This window comes from Diabrotica undecimpunctata, chromosome 7 (genome assembly GCF_040954645.1).
Source record: "Diabrotica undecimpunctata isolate CICGRU chromosome 7, icDiaUnde3, whole genome shotgun sequence".
Taxonomy (NCBI): Eukaryota; Metazoa; Arthropoda; class Insecta; order Coleoptera; family Chrysomelidae; genus Diabrotica; species Diabrotica undecimpunctata.
In genome coordinates, this window is record NC_092809.1 from 120978067 (window position 1) to 121000434 (window position 22368).

Below are 22368 nucleotides of genomic sequence, written 5' to 3' on the forward strand. Positions count from 1 at the left end.
TGGATTTTAAAATGAGAACAAATAAATTTGGGTAAATATATTACTCAGAAAAATACGGGTACTTTTTATACTATTTGTGATTAGGAATTACTATTAGTTCGGTGAAAATATGTTTGGTAATTTTGAAAATTTTGCTTAGTAGGTTATTTTATATAAGGAGGTAAAAAATTATTACTTAGCAAAGCAATTGCAGTTATGATTTTAAATGGCTACATCCCAAAAGTTTTGACTATTAATTTTCATTAAGATTTAAACATTCGGACTTTAGAATACAATTCTTTAAATAGGAGAATATGATAACGAAAGCTTTAAAAATTAAATATGAATAAACTATGTAAACAAATAAAGCAAAAAATTGCAAAGTAAAATATATAAACAAATAAATATATGCAATTTATAAACAATTTTAATTGTTTATTGGTGGGTTGTTGCCTCTGTGGAAGATTGTTACTTTTGTGATTGTTCCATTTATTGTGTTTATACCTTGTACTACAAATTATTTTGCTAATTTGCACGTTTTCTTCACTGCCACCGCTGTATTTATGCTTTATGAGGAAGTCAGAGCGCTCTTATGCCATTTAGGAATTAGTTACTACCTACCTAGAGTTGTTTTTACAACGTTAAAATTTGTCCATTTTGTTTTATCGAATTTTTTGTATTTCATGGTGTTTCAGTACGATGTTCTAGTTCCGTACGTAAGGTTACAGTATCTATAAAGGTATGTGTAAATCATTTTGATTCATAATTACAAGAAAAGCATGTATTTAGGTGTATAAAACTGAGTTGTTTTCCGTTGCCGGACCATTTTTAGGTTAGGAATCGTAGTTTATTTACATTAAGTGCAGGTTTCCCATATTGTGTCACGTCGAGTTGCCTGTATAATTTGAGATACCATTGGGTATCTCTAAGACCTACTTATTTTTAAAAATATTATAAAAATAAATAGCACACACCGTTCTTGTGTGTTTTAGATGCCCAAAGGAAAATATGTGACTTAGAATGTGGACGACATAAGCCGGGCTCTTCAAAAATTTTGGGATTTAATAAATGCTGCAGGCAGTATGGAGTCCCTAAGCCCACCTTGCTCTGTCACCTTAAGGGGACCAATGTCAAGGCAAACGAAGAACCTAGGGCTTTTGGCAGAGGCAGTGTGTTACCAACAGCAGTGAAGAAGGACCTAGTTGATCACATTTTAAAACAGGAGATGTTAATGTCTGGCCTCACGATAAATGATGTTCGACGGCTTGCATTTCAAATCGTCGAGAGAAATCAAATAGCACATAATTTTAATAAAAAATCCCAAAGGGTAGGTAAGAAGTGATTTTGTGCTTTCAAAGTTCATCATAAGAACATAATCACGCTGAGAGAACCTCAAGCAACGTTCATGATAGGCGCAAATGGATTGAATAAAAGGAATGTTTACTTCTTTTTCGACATTCTGGAAAAAATTGTTGATGAGAATAATATTGATGCAACTCGAATATTTAACGATGACAAAATGGGTGTCAGCACTATGGAGAACAAATGCCAAAAGGTTTTTGCACAAAAAAGTAAAAGAAAAGTTGGGTCAGTGTCCACTGAAAAACTTGGAGTAAACACGATAGTTGTTTGCTGTGCGAGTACTTCAGGAATTTACGTCTACCTATACTTATATTTAAGCGTATGCGAATAAACAATGATTTGAGGATTGGTCCTTTACCAGGGAGTATGGTTGAGATATCAGAATCAGGCTACATGACTAGTGATCTCTTTGTAAACTGGCTCCAGCATTTTATTGATTCTGTGAACCAACAGTAGAAAAAAGTTCTTTCGGTACTGGATGGGCATACAACGCACTCCAAGAACCTTGAAGCAAATTTACGTGCTAGAAAGCAGTGTGTTATAATGCTACAATTGCCTGGGCATACGACCTATCGCGTGCAGCTTTTAGATAGATTATTGTTTAAGCCTTCAAAGGCTACTACACTTAATCAGTTTAAAAGAGGCTTCGTTCTTACCCCGGATTATGTATTACACAACTTCACGTAACTGGCTTGATTTCTGAAGCTTGTGGGAGAGCAGCGATCATTGAAATTGCAGTCAATGGTTTCCGTACTAGTGGATTATGGTCTGTAGATCGCATGGTCTTTAAAGATCATGACTTTTGGGCGGCTAAAACTTTAAATGATATGAAAGCAGTGAAATTTGGGAAAATGGTAAAAATGAAGGGTCTAAAACAGAAGTTAATGTAGAGTACGAAATAATCTAGCCTCAGCTACCTAGTCCTAAAGAGAGTTTAGCTATGACTACTACACCCACCAGGCCTACTAAAAAACTCATGAAGCAAATCCAGAACTTAAAATTTCGATTGATTCAATTTTCCCGGTACCGAAGCCTCATCCAAAATCCAAGAAGAGAACAGCACAAAAGGCAATGGTTTTGACGGGAACTCCCTATAGAAATTAATTAGAATTAGCTAAACAGCTACAGTTGGCGTAAGTGCAGATAAAACAAATAAAAATGAATTTGGGGAAGGTTAAACAAAAATCGTCCAAGAAACTTGTAAGTGCTCCAAAAATAAAACTAGAAGATAAAACTAGTCTTAAAAGGAACAAAGAAGCTGACAAGAAAAACTTTTCAGAAAAAAAGAAATGTGAAAATCCTACAGAGTATGTTCTTCTAAATGCCGCGTCAAGCTCAAATCAACCTGACGTTGTTATAACGATGTGTGTTGATGAGTGTTTATGTTCAATTTGCGAGGAAACAAGAATTAAAGACATGATCAAATGTACCAAATGCCGTTCATGGAGCCACGAACTTTGTACAGGAGTCCAACCTGGAACCCAAACTTTTTCTTGCTTTTAATATAAATAAAAATATTGTATACGTTAAATTTATTTTACTATACACTGATTTCTCTATATAGGTTACTACGGGTACAATTAAGGAAACTCCTGGTACAATAAAGACAACACTAGTTTTCTAAATTGTACCACTTGCAACCTACCAGTAAAACATACTTTTTTAACAGTAAAATCAATGATATCAAGTTGCAAAAATTATCATGTATGTGTATACTGCCCTACTAAGAAAAAACCCCGTATCTCCAAAATTTGAAAAATTGGGATATTTGCACCATATGAATAATTATGATTTATATAACAGTCAAAATTAAAGAAAACAGGGTCACGTATTTACCTATCACCTTATTAATTGTTAAAGTAATCGTAAAGAGAGATAGCAAGATTTTACACGTTAAGATTGATGATAGCGAGGAGTAGATAGAGATGGACTTTTTGCAGCTCAGAGTGTTAAAATCTGGGATAAAGGACCCCACACCTGTGACGAAACATTCTGGGATTGCTAAGAAGAGAAAAAAACAAATATTTAAAAACTAAGGTCAAATTATACCGGCGAACCGCCATCAACTTTGGGAAGAATTGCCAACTTACGATTAATAATAATTATTTTTATTTTGTATTTTTAAATAAACGTTTTTCGTAAATACTTCAATAAATGTTTATAAAAAATATTATTAAAATATTTAAATGTGTTGCCTTTCGGGGCAGTTATATAAATTTTAAAATAATTATATAGTTAAAACTAAGGTTAAGACAAATTTGGATAATACGTGGTTTTAGCTTAGTAAACTTGACATAATTATCTGCTTTGTTAGCCCGTATGTCGCATAACTAATGTCCATATGGTAATTTTGCATTTGTTTTTTTTGAGTTATTATTGTAGCAAAAGCACAAGGGATTAAACAAAAATATTTAATCGCGTTTTTCTCAAAACGCGCTATAATGGAAATACGGGGTTCTTTCTTAATAGGGCAGTATATGTGTAAATGTGTATGTAAATGTTTTTTAATAAATTAGACTTTAATTTCAATAGATTTACATTAAATCATTTGGATATGAAAAAGCTATTTGCGTGATGGGTGCCGCGTTTGCTGACAATCGATCAAATGCAAAAACGTGTGACCACTTCGGCGACGCTTTTGGCGATAATACGGCGCGACCCGAAGGATTTTTTTCGTCGATTTATCACCGTTGATGAAACCTGGGTGAATTATTACACACCGGAAACCAAAGAACAGTCGAAACAGTGGCGCAAACGCGACGAAGGGCCGCCGAAGAAGGCAAAGAGTGCACATTCGGCCGGCAAAGTGATGGCGACTGTTTTCTGGGATGCGAATGGCATCATCCACATCGACTACTTGGAAAAAGAAAAAACACTCAATGGTGAGTACTACGCAGCATTATTAGATCGATTCGATGCCGAATTGCGTCGAAAACGCTCCGGTGTGGAACGCAAAAAAGTGCTCTTTCACCAAGACAATGCACCGGCTCACCGATCGGCCGTCGCCATGGCAAAATTACACGAATTGGGCTATGAATTGGTTAAACACCCACCGTATTCCCCAGATCTCTCCGCTAGCGATTTTTTCCTGTTTCTAAACCAAAAAAAATGGTTCGGAGGACGCCGTTTCCCAACAAATGATGAAGTCGTCGCTGAAACTTTGGTCTATTTTGAAGAGCTCGAGCAAAAGTACTATTCGGATGGGACAAAAAAATTGGAACATCTTCTTACTAAGTGTATCGAGCTAAAAGGGGACTATATTGAGAAATAAATCGATTTAATTCCGATTTTAATTTAATTAAAACTTGTTTTTTCTATCAAAGGCTAGTTTTATATCAATCCACCCTCGTAATATGACGCACAAAATTAAATTCCCATGCATCTTCAAATCGCTGTAATATTAGTTAGCAGATATATTCTTCTCCTTTATTATATTTCTCCAGCAAAGGTGTTCAAATAACCTACTAAGTAATTTTTTACATTTTATAACAAAATGCCGCATGATATCTTTCAGAGGTTGTATGAAACCATTCGATATTAAAATACTGTTTAATAAATAAATTTAGTGTTATTGTTTATAAAATTGTCAAAGGAGTTTAGATTCTTAGTTATGTATTGTAGATCGTCGCTATGTAAACATAGAATTGCCATGGGGTGTTTAGTATGTAGTGACTATCAATTTCCTAATTACCTTAAATAACTTTTTGTTATACTGAACGAAAAAATTTTTAGTTTTTAGTTATTTTCATTAAAGCCTTTTAACCAATCTTTTGTTTCTACTATATATCTACTAATCTTTTAAACAATTATTTTGACTGAATGTATGGATGTATATGTATCAACTAAAGTAGATGTAGTTTTTCAAAATTAACAAAATAAAAAGGCAACATTTTCCATCATTCTGTACCTACTTAAGTTTTATAAAATTTTCAAATATATATGGAAGAAATATCTTATTGGAAGAGTTATTATAGGTATATTATACATATGCTTTCACATTTAAAAAAATTAAGTTATCTATAAATATTATCATAAAAAGGTCAAAAAATGACGAAATGACGGATGCAAAAATCCAAAGGTAAAACTCATTTGATTACAATAAGTAAAACAGAAATATATTAAAACAGATACATTGAAACAGTTATTCTTCATTTTATTACTTTGAAAAAAAATATTATAAGAACTTACATACACTTGAAATTTAGAAACGGTAATCATCATAGGTTTCAACTTCAACTAAAAAAGACGGAAAAAAACCGCAACAACAATAAACTTAACATACAGAAACTAAAGTCAGAAGAAACAACAGAAAATCTGAAACACGAAATCAACACAAATCTATATAGAAACCCAAGAAATAATTGCAACGTAGAACAGCAGTGGCAATTCTTCAAAACCTCTATATTGGAGCCAAGTAAGAAAACACTTACAACAACCAAATGTAAGAAAAAATAATGGATGACCGAGGAAATTCTAGAGTTGATGAATGAAAGGAGAAAAAACAAAACCATCAATACGATCCGCTATAAACAGCTTAAAAAAAATAAGAAGAAAAATTAGGGAGGCTAAAGAAACCTACTTCTCTTAAAAATCTAAAGAAATAGAAGAACTGCAAAACATATATAACAACTTTAATCTACATAAAAAAGTCAAAGAACTAGACGGGGTAGGAAGTAGAAGAACCTCGAATATATTGCTCGACAAAAATGGAAAGATTATATTGTAGACAGAACAAAAAACACGACGATGGAAAGAGTACATCGAGGAATTATTTCATGACCAGAGAGAAGCTAGTACATCTTTAGATAGCCAAACGGGAGATGTAGGCCCAGAGATAACCAAATCAGAGGTTAGTCAGGCAATAAACTAAAGCGAGCTAATAAAGTTGGTAAATGAGAAAAACCTAGACATAATAGTAGAACTGTTCAACGCTATCTATACTACGGGAATCGTCCCTAGAGAAATGTTCACATCAGCAGTTTTGTGTGTTTGCCAAAGAAAGTGAATGCCAAAGAGTGCAGTGACTATCGAACCATAAGCTTAATGTCACATACCTTGAAAATTCTGTTGAAATATTCACGCCAGAATTCACACTAAACTGGAGCTGGATATTAGTGACACACAATATGGGTTCCGCAATGGTATGGGTACCAGAGAGGCACTATTCTCCTTCAACGTGCTGACGCAGAGATGTTTGGATGTTAACCGTCCTCTTTACGTCTGTTTTATAAACTACACTAAAGCGTTTGATAAAGTAAAACATGACCGGCTCATGGAAATTCTAAAAAATAAAAACCTAGATGAAAGAGATTTAAGGCTAATAACACAAACCTTTATTACAATCAGCGAGCAATAGTACGAATTGAAAAAGAGACATCTGAAGAAATGGAAATAAAGAGAGGAGTCAGGCAAGGCTGCATACTATCACCTCTATTATTTAACGCTTATTCTGAAGAGGTAATTCGAGAAACTCTGGAAGATAAAACGGTCGGCATAAGAGTAAATGGAGGCTTAGTTAACAACATCAGAGATGCAGATGATACAGTAATAATAGATAGTTTACAAGACCTGGAAAGACTCATAAGTAAAATAGTAATGTGTAGTAGGGAGTACGGACTCTCGCTCAATATCAAAAAGACGTTTATGAAAATTTGTAAAAACAACCATAATACTAACGAAATCTTGACAGTAGAAGGCCAGCAGATCAAAAGAGTAAAAAAGTGTACTTACCTAGGAACACTTATAACAGAAAATAATGACTACACTGCAGAAATCAAAGTCAGAATCGAAAAAGCACTTTCTAATTTTATGAAAATGAAAAAGGTCCTATGTGGCAAAGATTTAACATTAGCTCTTAAAGTACGCCTAACAAAATGTTACGTATACAGTGTACTATACTATGGAGTGGAATCATGGACGTTAAATCTAGACACAATGAGATGACTTAACGCTTTTGAAATGTGGACCTATAGAAGAATTATGAGGGTTTCAAAGTTACAAATATACAAGGTGTCACGAAAATCTCCTGAAGAACGACGATCGGAGATTCCTCAGATAATTTTAAGACAATATAACCCAATTCACCTAGTCCGGAAATGGTTTCTAAGAGTGCTAGAACTCTTTGAAAATAGCGTCTTGTATTTAGTTTCTTTTTTAAATACCTCCAGAACGCTTCTATTTAGAAACATGAAAACTTGTACGATTATTTATCCTCTAAAGCTAAATCAATTACATCAACTGCGAATTTCTAGTACCGGTCATAGACGTCCGTTTTGGGTAGGTCAGCGGTTATTTTAACGCATAACTTTTTTGTCTTTACCTTTTAAGAATTTGTGATACTAGATTATTAAATTTTCAGGTATTCTATTACTAAGAGATACTTCTCCTTTAAGATGCTTCGTTTTCTAGAAAAATGTATTTGAAAAATTTTCGTTTGTTCGTCATAAAAGTTAAATTAATATTTTTTGCACTAGTTGACTTTGAACTGTAAACAGAAGTAAAACCTACGTTTTGATTGTCAAATTGTTGTCAGTTCGCAAAAGTTTATCTTTAGTTTTTACTTTGTGGCATTCAAACACAACAATTTCAATTCAAGAAAAATGGTTTTTATTAATGAGGAATACGCTGATACGCATTTAATTTATGACGAAGTGCCATTGCAATTCATATTTGCAGTTCTTCATCAACGATTAAGGGAAACAGATTTAGTGGTATCAAAAAATAATAAAACAGGACGGCATAAAAATGCAACAGCTGCACATTTTAATTGATTTTAATTGATTTGAGAAAAATCCATAAAAAAGCGTTCGAAGACTACCTGCCATGTATCCCACCATTTTTTAATCTTCTGTAGGAAATATCTTATTCAACGAAAATTTACATCCTTTTGCTACAAGCACTGCTACAAGGAGATTTTCCTGTTCATGAAGAATTTGTTAGACGGTTACAAAATCAGAAAAATAAATGAAGATTTTTTCATATACATTTTGAATGTACCATTTGAATGTGACAATCCCCAAGTTGTTCAAGAATAAACGTCTGAATAGGAATAGTTGACGATTATCTACTTGGACATGTGGAATTGCTAGCTCGTTTAAATTGTGCCGGTTACTTACACACACACACACATATATATATATATATATATATATATATATATATATATATATATATATATATCTTCTTCTTTTTAACATGCCATACACCAAAGTGCGTAGGCGACTATCTCATTACTAGAATTCTGTTCTTGGCGGCGTGACACAGCTCGCCTGTATTGTGTATTCCTGTCCATTCTTTGATATTTCTTAACCAGGATAATTGTTTGCGGCCGGCTCCTCTCCTACCTTCGATCTTCCCTTGTAGGATTAACTGAGGTATTTCATATTTTGCTCCTCTCAATATGTGCCCAAGGTAACCAATCTTGCGTTTTTTAATTAATTTAAAGAGTTCTCTTTCCACGCCGGCTCTCTTAAGGACGTCATCGTTTCGAACTCTATCCACCCAAGGTATGCGCATCATTCTTCTTAATGACCACATTTCAAATGCTTCAAGTTTGTTGATAGATGTTTTTTTCAAAGTCCACGTTTCCATGCCATAAAGCAAGATGGACCATATGTAGCACTTGACCATTCTGTAGCGTATTTCGAAATGTAGGTTTTGATTACATAGAAGCGGTCTGAATTTCACAAAAGCTTGTCTTGCCATTTGTATTCGGGTTTTTATCTCTTGTTGTGGATCCGATTGGTCATTGATTGTGGTGCCAAGGTATTTAAAAGTTTTCACGCGTTTTATGCGATCGTCACCTATGCATATTATCGGGTTTTCTGGAGGGTTTCTGCTAATGACCATATATTTCGTTTTCAAAATGTTGATTTTGAGGCCATATTTTTTACCTATGCTATTCACCCTATCAAGTAATAACTGCTGATCTTCCAATTTATCAGTTATAATCACTGTGTCGTCTGCATAGCGTAGGTTGCTAATTGGTATGCCGTTCACCTTAATGCCTAATTCCGTGTCTTCTAATGCTTCCGCAAATATATTTTCAACATATAAATTAAAAAGCATCGGAGAGAGTATGCAGCCTTGGCGGACACCTTTCCGGATTTCAAATTCATCAGTATATTGGTCTTGATCAATCCTCACCTTTGCCATTTGGTTCCAGTATAGATTCTGAATAATTCTGATCTCCTTCTGGTCAATGTTGGCCCTATGTAGTAGTTCCATCATGATATCATGTTTAACATTGTCAAATGCCTTCTCGTAGTCGATGAAGGTGAGGTAGACGTCTTTTCGTTGATCTAAACAGTTTTGTATTAAAGTGTTCAAACATAAAATTGCCTCTCTTGTTCCTAGTCCTCCCTTAAAACCGAATTGTGTTGACCCGCTAAGTTCTTCTAGTATCTTATACATTCTTGAGTGTAATATCCTAAGGAAGAGTTTCAGCAAGTGACTCATTAAACTGATTAAGCGGTGTTCATTGCATTTTGTAGCATTAGCTGTTTTTGGGATCATCACAAAGGATGACTGCAGCCATTCTCGCGGAATGTAACCAGTATCATAAATTCTATTGAACAGCTTTACCAAGATTTCGATATTCTCCTCGTCTAGTAGTTTTATTGCTTCTATATTAATTTCATCTGGACCTGTTGCTTTATGCATCTTTGTGGTTCTAACTGCATATTCTATTTCACTTCGCATTATTGATGGCCCTGATAAGTTTTCGGAAGGAAGTTTGCGCGTTGGTTGTGTTGGTCTTTCGTCATTAAAAAGTCTTTCTGCGTATTCTTTCCACGCCATTGCTATCTCCTCTTCTGACTCTATGTATTCGTTTCTGTCGTTCCGTATTCTTGTTCTGTGGTGGCTTTTGTGTATATTCGATATTTCTTTGATCTTCTTATGTAGTCCAAAACTATCTCCTTTTTCCTGCAATTGTTCTATTTCGTTGCACCTTTCCACCATCCAACGTTCTTTTGCTTTCTTAATTTTCTGGCGAATTTCTTTGTGTATCTGTTTGTATTTGTCTTGATTACGTTGTTGTTTATGTTGCCTTCGCTTTTCCATTAGATCCATAATTTCGTCCGTCATCCATTCGTTATGCTTTCTCTTCCTGATCTGTGTTTTAACTTCCCTGTTTACTGCCAGAATCGTCCCTTTAATATCATTGACTATCTCTTCGATATCATCATTTTGTTCTATTATTCGCATTCTTTCATTAATTTGATTTGCATAACTCTTCTTCAGATTTTCGTCTCTCATCAGTTCTCTTGTATTTATAGGCGTACTGGTGTTTGTATTTGTTCTCTTAATTTTTGCTAGTTTTAACCTCACATCTGCTATTAGCGGATTATGATCGGATGCAATATCAGCACCTGGATATGCTGCGATTCTTTTGATAGCGTTACGAAATCTTCTGTTTATTAAAACGTAGTCAATTTGGTTTCTAATTATTCGATTTGGACGGTCTCCTGGTGATTTCCAAGTATATAACTTACGAGGTGGGAGCTGAAACCATGTGTTCATGACGACAAAACCGTTCTCCTGGCAGAATTCACACAGCAGGTCGCCTCTTTCATTTCTAACTCCAAGGCCGTACTCTCCAATTATGTCTTCATATCTTCCTTTACCCACCTTGGCGTTAAAGTCGCCCATTATTATGTTTATGTCCTCTTTCTTTGTTAGTCTTATTGCTTTTTCCAGATCTTTATAGAACTTAGTTATTTCTTCTTCTGACTTATCTGCTGTTGGTGCATATGCTTGTGTCACATTTATGTTTACTGGTTTGCCTGTCATTTTGATCAACATGACTCGTTCGGAAATTGGAACAAAATCTGTCACCGATTTACTGGTCTTCCTATCAAGAGCAATAGCCACTCCATGTCGGTGATGTCTATCTGTTGGGTCACTACACGAGTAATACATAGTAATTTTATCTTTCGTAAACTGTCCAGATCCAGTCCATCGGACTTCACTGACTCCCATTATATTTATTTTCAGTCGATTCATTTCCTTTATAAGGTTGTGTAGTTTTCCTGGTTCGTAAAGACTATTAACATTCCATGTTGAAATTCGTTGGATATCATCTATTTGGCACCGGGAGATTCTTCGCACCCTCTGACCATCTAAGGCCTGCCCGGGACTGAGGGCCATTGTTTTGTTTTGTTCTGCCATAATGAGATGAGTTATCCTGGGGAAAAGATAGTGTTGTGGTATCCCGTTACTTTCAACACCGCAGTACCACAGCCATTCAAACTATCCTAGTCATGCCTGTGGAATTCCAATAACAAGCCGGTCCAAGATAATTTCTTTTGCGCCTTGTGTTGGTACTGGTGATCGCTGCTGCCCTTCACCAGGGTTGAGGACTAGGAGGGATACATATGAAGGGTGTAGGATAAAGGTTATGGGACATGAGATTCCACGGTGTGGGATGGTGGAACATCATGAGCTAGCGTGGGCAGGGTCGCTAATCCCTGAAGTAGGTCTGTTTCCACCGGGATCGTGAAAAGTACCCACCCGCTACCCCGTATATATATATATATGGCTGCTCTGGCTGGTAGATCATATCTCGGAATAAAATTTTCTGCATTGACATCAGTCCAAACAGCGGAAAATTCTGTACTAGTTGCATAACCTCGTCTGCATTCCTGATCTGAAATTTGAGCTGCGTTCTCAGTTTCATTACCTATATTCACTTCACTTTCAAGTGAACTTGCCTCACTTAGTCCATCTGATTACAAAATGAAGTCCTTATCCACCATAGTATCATCACTACTATAGTCTATACTTTTAATTTCATCAATGTTATTAGCATAGTAATCAAGTTTATCTTCGGTATGTTCCTGTTTCTTTCGATCCATGCTAAAAAAAAGGAAGTTGTTTATACCTTTCGGGATAATATTTCCCAGTAAAAACACCTGTTGGGATATATAATCCCATTCAAGATTTATTGCCAATACGATAAATACTGAGCAGCAATATTAAATTATGTACTCACCTATCTTAATCTTTTATAATTAACAATCAGCAACCAAAATTGTCCTTACGCCAACAGAAATATGTTATCAACACAGTTTTATATGATCGTACTCACGTGTTCACATTACACTAAATTTTAAGTTAAAATTTGATGCTAACGGTGGATACTCGATTTCACGTTATAAGAAATCCCATAGTCTACTGAAATATCTCGTCCCAAAGCATTTTTGAGCCAGTTTAAAACATTAAGAAATTTTCAAACATGTGTTGGGATATATATATACCGACAGGAGTGAAAGGGTTAAATGTTAACTTATTATTTTGGAATCCGATTTTTCACATTTTTACTAAACGGCCTACGATATTACATTAAATTATTGTAGCTCCCTGGTTTACAAACAACGAAAATTTCAGTATAAGTTCAGATTTGTACCTTTTTTAGATGGTAATTGCGTTGGAAATAGAAAATATTAGCACTATAAGATATTTTTACACATTTATTATATTTGCAAATACATATACTAACTAAAAACAAAAGATTGGTTTAGACTTACATATCTCCTTACATTTTAAATTAAATATTTTTAATCAGTCTTGAAATCTTCTTCTAAAATGGCATATCTAATGTTGTAGTCAATTTTTTGTTCTTACTATTAATGTGCATTAATAAAGAATAAGCTTTAAGAAAATATAGATCTGTGTTAATATGTCATAGAATTCTTCTTTTGTAACAATATAAATATATACATGGTTAACTTTATGATGTTTAGAAAAATCTGATATAATTTAAAGGCTTAAGCAATAAATTAAATAAATAAGAATATGAATAATTATCAGTATGTTAAAATAGAAAAAATGGGACAGGGTATTAAGTATTGATTTAACTATATGCATAACTGGCCTAAATTTTTATTAAAGACCACTACAAATTTAAAGAATTTTTATAAGAAACAATTGTACATCTTAGTAAAGAGCCTAAAATAATTTTTTGTTTCTAAACAAAGCCTTATGGAGTGAGGTATTATACATTACAGAAACTTCAAAGCTTTACTTTTTAGTTATGAGAGTTTCGTATTAAAGTTATTTAGTTTTTTCTGTAATTAGACCATTTTGAAAATTAAAGAGAAAAAATACTATAATATATACATTTAAATGGGATTTATTCTGTAGTTATGTGTATGGCTGGTGTTATATATTATTATTTAAAATCAGTGTGCAAAAACATCTGACTTTTAATGAATGTAATAGAAAATCTATAACCATAGTGTCTCTATCTGTAAAACAGTCTTGCAGCATTTAGTCGCATACTCTTCATTCACTCTTTTTCTTTATCACCGCAAAAATAGTATTAACAAAGTTACTAGCATTCTTATTAACGAGCATTAATTCAGCCAAGCTCTCCAGTCTAATTGTCTCAGCTAATTATATCTCATACCCATGCTTTTCTTTCATTTAACCCCTGCAAATAAAAAAAGTAGAGTTTAGAGTTTATTTATTATTGTTTGTAGCAAGTAAAAAAATACATAGTATATAAAAAAGGAATATAAAATGTAACTTAATTATATGACAAACACGAACACATATTAAATAGAAAAAGATTTATGGCAAAGTCACGGTAAGCAGTTCAGTAAATGTTCTGTAATGAGTCATATATTTTTCTGAGCAGTAAAAGCAATGTTTTAAAAGATATTTTTTTTATAACTTTTTCGAAACTATTACAGCTTAGCTGTTTATTACTTTTTGGTAAAATATTGTAATAGTTATAATTAAGGCAATTTTTATCTGAAAGACGTAATCTACAGCGATTTGTTCGTAAGTAGTGACAGTTTCGCGTGTTGTGAACGTGAACATCAGACTGCTTTATTAAATGAGCCCGTTTTCTGTAAATTTCAGTCAAAACTTAAAATATCAACAGAGTAGGTAGCGGCATAATTTTGAATTTGATAGAGAAAAGTCGTCAATGTTCTAGATAACTAACCACTGCTAAAATCCTGATACCTTTTTTTTTGCATTCTAAAAATTTGAAGGGCATTTGTTAAATTGCACTATATGATTAATCTATAGTTTAAGTGAGAGTGGAATAAAGAATAATATGTCTAATGTTTTAAAGTTGACAACCGTCTAGCTGACGAATAACAAGTAATGAACTTGATAGTTTTTTCTTTAGTTGTGAGATTTGAACCGACCAGTTCTGTCGATTATCTATGGTTATTCTTAATAGTTTAACAGTCTCTTGTTATCTGAATCATTGTGTAAATTACCTGCAGATATAACCAAATTTTGCGTTTTATCAGAGTAATGTTTTAGTTTGTTAGAAACTTCCTCATAAGACATTTTTATATCATTATTATTTTGTCCTGATATAACGTATGTTATGTCATCTGCGAATTGTACGAATTTGTACGGAGATATGAATTTAAGCAAATCGTTGACATAAATAATAAACAAAAGAGGTCCTAAGACCGAATCTTATAGGACTCCATGTTTTACGGATAGAAAATCGGAGAGATGACCTTTAGACATTACCGCTTGGTGTCTGCCAAATAGATAAGAAGTTATAAGCAAGCTTAACCCTTCAGTAGTCGCTATGAATTTTTGAAAATTAGGAGTCGCGAAAGTATGTCGAAACAATTGTTTGGTCTTTTACTTCTTAGTTTGTGTTAATAAAAATATTTGGAACCAGTTTAAGTAAAACACTATTTTATTAAGGTTTAATAAGTAGAGTAACATATTACAAAATAATATAAAAAGTAAACTAATGTTAAAAACACTGGACAGAACATTAAAAAAACTATTTTCTACTCCGATAAAAAAAAGGAATCTTTTAGTTAATCCCAATAAGTTCAGTTTGGCACTCTTCGCATACTGCACGTGTATGTTCTCTGCATAAAAACTTTTTAAATTTACAGCAGGAAACCGTCGTTTTCCGGTTCTTTTTACGGTCCCAAAAGTAGCATTTACCATTTACTCCTTCATTCGTGGAATATTACATATGGCCTTAATACGTAACTTCAGATCTCTATTTAAATTGTCTACTATTGCTCGGACCCGTAGATGTTCATCCATAAGAGAAAATGCTGAATGCTTTAAAAATTTTCTTCTAAGCATTTTATTATCAGCAAAGGTTGTTACTTGCATGAATCAATAGCGAATTGATGCCTGCGATATTTAGTATGGTGTTAAAAATTACCATGGGCCAACGTATTGTTTTTCGCGAAACATCATAAGAGGAGCATAGCTGATCAACGACGTCAACCCCGCCTTTTGTTTTGTTATCAAACGTCAGAATTTCTGGTTTTTAATTTTCAAATGTTTCTCTATCTATAGCGTCGTCATTATGTAGACTTGAAACAAACAATACAACTTTCTTCTTTTTGGGAATATACGACACTAAGGTACATGTATCGCTAAAGGAGAACATACTTGATTTTAAGTTCCCACATGGTCCCCACAACAGTCAATCCAAATTCTTTTTTTAAAACATCTATTGGAGGAATGCTAATGAACCAATTATCTAGAGTAATGTTGCGCCCAGAATTCTTTATTGGCGCACACATTATTTTTACAACTTCTTTCGGGGAATTGTCTACAGTAAATGAGCCATCTGGTTGACGACCCACATAAACCTTCATATTTATGGTATAATACATTTCAGCATCACATAAACTAAAAATTTTGAGCCCATACTTTGAGGGTTTGCTAGGAATATATTGTATCCAAGGGCAATTCCCTAAAAATCCAGGAAGCATTTCATCGCATGATAAATTTTGCAAAGAATTATATCCGGATTTACACTTTTCTACGAATTTGTCAAAAAATACTCGGATGGCGACCATCTTATCCAGTCTGCTATGTTCTTCACGATCGACCTTATCATCAAATCTAATGCATCTTAGAAGAAACCGAAATCGGGATAAGGACATAACTAGTCTAAATATTTCGATACCCTCGCCATTAGTTTGTCAGATATCTTCTAAATTCAGGTGATGGGCTTTATATGTCCCTGCCAAATATAAAATGCCTATGAGAGCGCGAATTTTAGATGGGTTTGTAAGCTTTGCATCCCTCTCCCTAGAGAAATTGCTTGCTATACTTTTAATGTATTTATTAGTGGATTCTACAATTATGTAAATCATGTCCTCATCAATGAAATAACTTCATATTTCATAAATGTCTTTTAACTTTTTCGTAAATCTATTAGGCCCAGGTGATTGTTTTACTAAATTAGGCTTGCTCATACGTACCCTTTTGTTTTTTCTTCGATGCTTTCTCCACACTATACCATCTTTTCCCCTAAAAATACTTTCTTCTTGTACATTATTCAGTAAAACTTCTCCTATTTCCTCTAAATCCTGTTCTTGTTCGCTTTCCGAATCTTCCGACCTCTCATTAATAACTTCCGGATTTACTTCATTCTCGTCATGGTCGTCATCATATTCTATATCAAGCGGTTCTTCTTTCATGAGGGCTTGAAGTCTCCTTTGTTCCTTCTCATAGTCCATTCTAAAAATAAAGCCAAACAAGTTATATATAAAAGTTTGCTGTAGCTTAAAATTTAAAAAAAATAATATTTGATTCTCAATAATAGAACAAACAAAATTATGAAAGATCGTAATAGTAATTTGCTGCAAAGTAATTTAAAATTTGATGACTAATTATATAAGAAAAGAAAGAGAGGTATATTCAAAAGGTTACTAAACAAGAAGACAAGAGTATAATAGTATATTATTTAAAAAACTAGCGTTTATACATACCTTAAGGTGATAAGAAACACAATAAAACGATTTATAAAAACTTTTTAGCTGACTAGACGCCCGCGGAAATTATGACCTTTGCGCTAACTCCTAATCAACAAATCCCGCTACTCTGATTTAGTACTGAGGCTCCTTGTATCGAATGAGTAAGCTACTGAAGGCCGTGATTGCCAAATGTAATTTTTTTCCGAAATATTAGCAATTTTTAATACGTGCGGTCTTTTTGACCATGTAGCGACTAGTTAAGAATTAAGAGAGTTACCTCTGATTCCATAGTGATTAAATTTGTGGAGCAAAATGTCGTGCGAAACGCAGTCAAAAGCCTTCGAGATGTCGCAGAGAGAAATTTCTATGCGATTTCTGCGTTCAAGCCCCTCAATCACCTCGCTCACAACATTAAGTAGAGTTTTCGTAGTAGAACAAGTACTTCTGAATCCATATTGTGAGTTGTTAAAGTAATTATTTGACTCAGAACTTTTCAACAGGTAAGTCAACACTTACCTCTGCACTCGTTGACAAACTACAGTACCTATTATTCTAGAAGGTAAAAATTTAGGTAAAAACATTTTGCCTTTAATTTTGAAGGCCTATTTTTCGATCGTATAATTTTGGCTATAAAAGTAATGTAGAGTGCTTTACTCAGCATGGCAGTCTCCTCATCTTTGCCTTAGATAAGAAATCATTTAGCTTCAGTCCGATACTGCACCTTCTCTCTTAAAAATGTTCTTCAAGGGCGAAGTCATCCAGGTTTCTCTATATATGTTCAGCTTTTTATATTAATCTCTAACTTTATCGATTGTAGCGACTCTGCAAACAATAGTGCTTCCGTTTTTCAGGTACCACCATTCGCTGAAATGCATATCTGGTTCTTGGCTTCCTCAGAACAAACTCATGGTAAGCTTTAGCGAAATAAAACCTTTGCAATCCATAAAACTAAATATTTAACTTTTAGATAACATAGATTTGAGTCAAATCTGAATTCGATTTTATTTTCGTCCAATATAAGTTTCACTTCGGAAATCGTTCTCAAAATACAAAATAAAAACTAGTTTCGAAGTGGAAATCGAAAAGGCAAAAATAAACTAATTTTAAACTTATATTGTGGCTTATTCCCAACGAAAATAGTAAATCTGGTATTGCCGTGCATTATCCTGATGAAAAATTGTATGTTGCACGGTCTGAAGGTAGCGTATGAGATAACATTTCAGATTTACTTCTACGTATAACTGAACCGTCATGCTCCCTCTAACAAATGGTCTAGGGGGAACCTTGAAACATAAGTAACGGCACTTGACAGGATAACTCTAACAGTGCAGTGCACATGCAGTTCGTCAAAAAACTGTGGATTTCGTCTTTCACAAAACTTTAATTGGTAATTAGGTTAAAAATTAAAATGTTTAGTCGTTAGTAAATTTAAAAATAAATGAATAAAAAACGAAAACCTAAACTAATATGACTAAAATTCTAATCATTTCTTACTTACCAAATTTAATTAAAATAAAATAATTTTATAGTATGTGTTTGCATTTCTATGTGACTTGGTACATTAATACTTCTCATGAATTTAAATGGTTTGTTTCTTGGGCCTACTTGGGCTTATATGTGCTAGTAGAAAAGAAGCACTGCTGCTAGTTACAAATTTGCTCCTACTTATTCTAAAATTACTCGCTGTTTATTAAAATATCGACAATAGTTTCTTTTGTGTCCTATATTTTGGTAAAGACTCAGTTTTCTTGCCTTTTTTATAACTTTCTAGGTTAACTAGGCTAGATTTGCCTAAAAATCTTTTTCTAATTATGAATGTTTTTAAAATTAACTTTTACATGCTCGACAAAACCATTCTAAAGCAAGAAAATATATATTTTCCCTTTGCCTTCTGAGTTTATCAAATTCCTGATATCAAAAAATTATCTTACCAACCAACAACTTGTTTTTTTATATCTTACAAGAAAAAGGTAAATCTGCATACAGACACCTGTGACATATCCAGGTAGTATTAGGTTCCTAATACCCTAACTAAATCGTGCCAGGACGAGATGCCCGAGGGCGTTAGACCTTTGAAAGGTCGTCCCGCCACCACTCCAAGACGGTCAGCGTCCAACTAAAAATCTCTTCCCTGTCACTCCAGACATCAGGATTCCCATTTTTTCTCCTACACATTCATCGGGAAAACCACATACACACAAACCACCAAAGACTTTCGACCTCATGGCCTAGCGAGACTGCCATTTTTCTCGCGTCTTCTGTCTCCTGTTCGCTTATATTTCAGCCTGCGACTGTCCAAACCCCACTAAGGTGCTACTCGCTCGTTTTTAAATTCTGTTGCGAGTTCCCTCTCCTTTCATTCTTTTGAAGAGAGCAGCTCTCTAAAAAATTTGTGAATCCGTGTCCACCACCACTCATCCCTGCACTCATCACACCACTAATCATTTTCTCCATCATTTCTCTCACGGAATCAAACATTCTACAGTTACACTCTTTTTCAAACTTCTCTCTTTCATTCTCCTAACGCTCACACTCCAACATCGTGGGTTATCAATAAGCAACTACACCAGGGCTTTGTGTTAGTACTTTTAGAGAATATTTCAATGATTAAAATTTCAACTTGCAACTGATCATCAGTCTTGATTTGTCTATACATGATTTTGGTGGCCCGAGGAACTTTTGTACAATATGGCAACTTTTTGTTTTGTAAAATTTACAAAGAAGCTGCTCTTAATAAATAATAGGTATAGTATGTTCTTCCTTCTGAAATAATAGGTATGAATAATCCACTTACTACTTATTATTTTTTCAAGTCAATTGCTATATTATATTACGTAAAACTAATTATTTTCAAAATGGGCTAAAAATAAAAATGATAAAATACAGCCATCGAAAAAAAAGTTAGGCTTACAAATTACGTATTTGCATTTTCTTTTAATTCGAACTCCACCATTGTTATACGCGTATTTCGAGGTTTCATCTCTCATCAGGAACATTTGCTGGTAGATATGATTTGAAAGGAAATTTAATCGTGTACTCTCATTTTAACGTATTTTCTCCACGTAAATTGAACAAAAGAAGGTGTTTTTTAAGGGTAGACTGTAAATGTATTGTCAGAATAATTTTTTTTTCTAATATCGTTTATAGCTTTGCATTTACAGTTCACCTAATTCGCACATCGAAGAGAAGTGTCCAACTTCTTGTTGCTTCATGTAGAGGCTGCTACTAACGTACTTAGGCATGTTATGTTACTATAATGGCCATATAGAGAAAAGAGCATTTCATTTCAGTTCGAGCTACTGCAAGTGTTCTTAATGAAAGGGGAAACCTCAAAACACGTGTAAAATAATGGTGGTGCTCGAAATGAAAGGAAATGCAATGGTCTACTTTTATTTTAACGTCTTTTCTCTAGGTAAAGAATGCAAAAGATGGCGTTTTTTAATGGATAAACTGTAGATGGATTTTGGGAATAAAAAGTTATGCTTAACATCGTCTAATAGCTTCAATTTATAGTTCACCTAATTCGCCATCGGAGAGAAGTCTCCTAACTTTTTGTTGCTTTATATAGTTGCAGTATTCACTACCAGCATGGAGGATGGAGGAGGAAATACCCTAAGTGATACGGCCTTAATCTTGAACCAGATCGAAATAACTAAAATCTATTCAACCCAAACGAGACCACCTAATACTGAAGAGGTTGTCCAAACCATTAAAAAGCTTAAAAATAATAAGGCCCCAGGAACTGATCAAATTTGTAGTGAGTTCTACAATAATAGTAGCGACGCCCTGGTAGAAGTACTGCATAAACTTTCATTTCTTATCTGGAAAAATGAGACCATGCCCTGTGAATAGTCTTAAGGCGTGATATGCTTCCAAACAGCATTTGGAAGTTATATATGAGTTATGAACGTGTTGACAGCTTTACATACCTTGGCTCGCTAGTGACTACTACCAATAAAACAAGCGAAGAAATTAAAAGGCGAATAAATCTTACAAATGGAGCATACTACGGACTCCAAAACAATTCCACTTAAATAATATCCAAAGAAAAACTAAAATTAATCTATACAAAACATTGCTGGGGTTGGTCCTCACATACGGGGCAGAAACATGGACTCTAACGCAGAAGGATGAAAGACTTCTGGGAATATTCGAGCGTAAGATACTCCGCAAAATATTTGAAGCTATAAACGATCAAGGACAGTGGAGCAACAGAACTAATTTCGAAATATACCGGGCCGGTTAGATGGGCCGGACGCATAATACGAATGCCTGACAACATGATTGCTAAAAAGCTAACGAAAGGAACATCTATGGGAAGAAGAAGCAGAGTAATCTGACCGCGAATTAGGTGGTTAAATAGAGTTGAGACCGACTTAGGGATACTAGAGATTAGAAAGAAACCGAACAGAATGGCGACTAATCTTTGAGCAAGCCAGAATCCACAGATAATTGTCGAGTCAAAGATGATGATGATGATGATAATCATATACCATTAGAAAGATATTGCTGTGTTACTCCAATTTGAATCCAATACTGCAATTATCCTTTTATATTTTGTATTCATATACAAATTCTTAAGCTATATAGACAGATATAGCTACTCCTTATTTTAATGCCTTTGTTTATGAGTTTATATTCCTGATAAATAACTCTTCTGCTTTGGTTACAAATTAACCAAAATGAGTCAAACGTGTTTTAGATTTGTGTTATACAAAAAAGATAAAATAAGTAATGTATTGTGTAAATAAGTTAGGTTTTATATTACGTATTTATGCGTGAAAGTGACCAACCTTTCAACCAAAGTAATGCTTATTGCAAGGCCTGTTCTAATGACGATTTTTTCGACGGCTGTATATTTTTATGATAATTTTATTATAACTGTAAAATTTCAATTAGCCATAATATGTTAAAGAATTAATAAATAAATATTTTTTAAATTATAACTACAGTACAAAATACTAATTGTTTCAACGAAAATAAATACCAATAGTCATTTGAAATACAACGTTAGTCAACGTCAACATTAATGCATTACATAATTCTTTTTGGGTTTTTTAATTAAAATATTGTATGAGCTCTGTAGAGTATGACTTATTTATATTTAAAAAGTCAAAAAGAAGTTCTTCTTACGCAACAAATACAATAAAATCTAAATATGTGATTATACATATTACAATCAGATAAGAAACTATATTTCTAAATATATGTATAGGATGGTTAAAATGTCCCGTTTCTCCTTTGTGGTTATTGTCCTTAAATCATTGGCTAGTAAGTGTTTACTACCAATGTATAATTATTTAGAATATTAGAG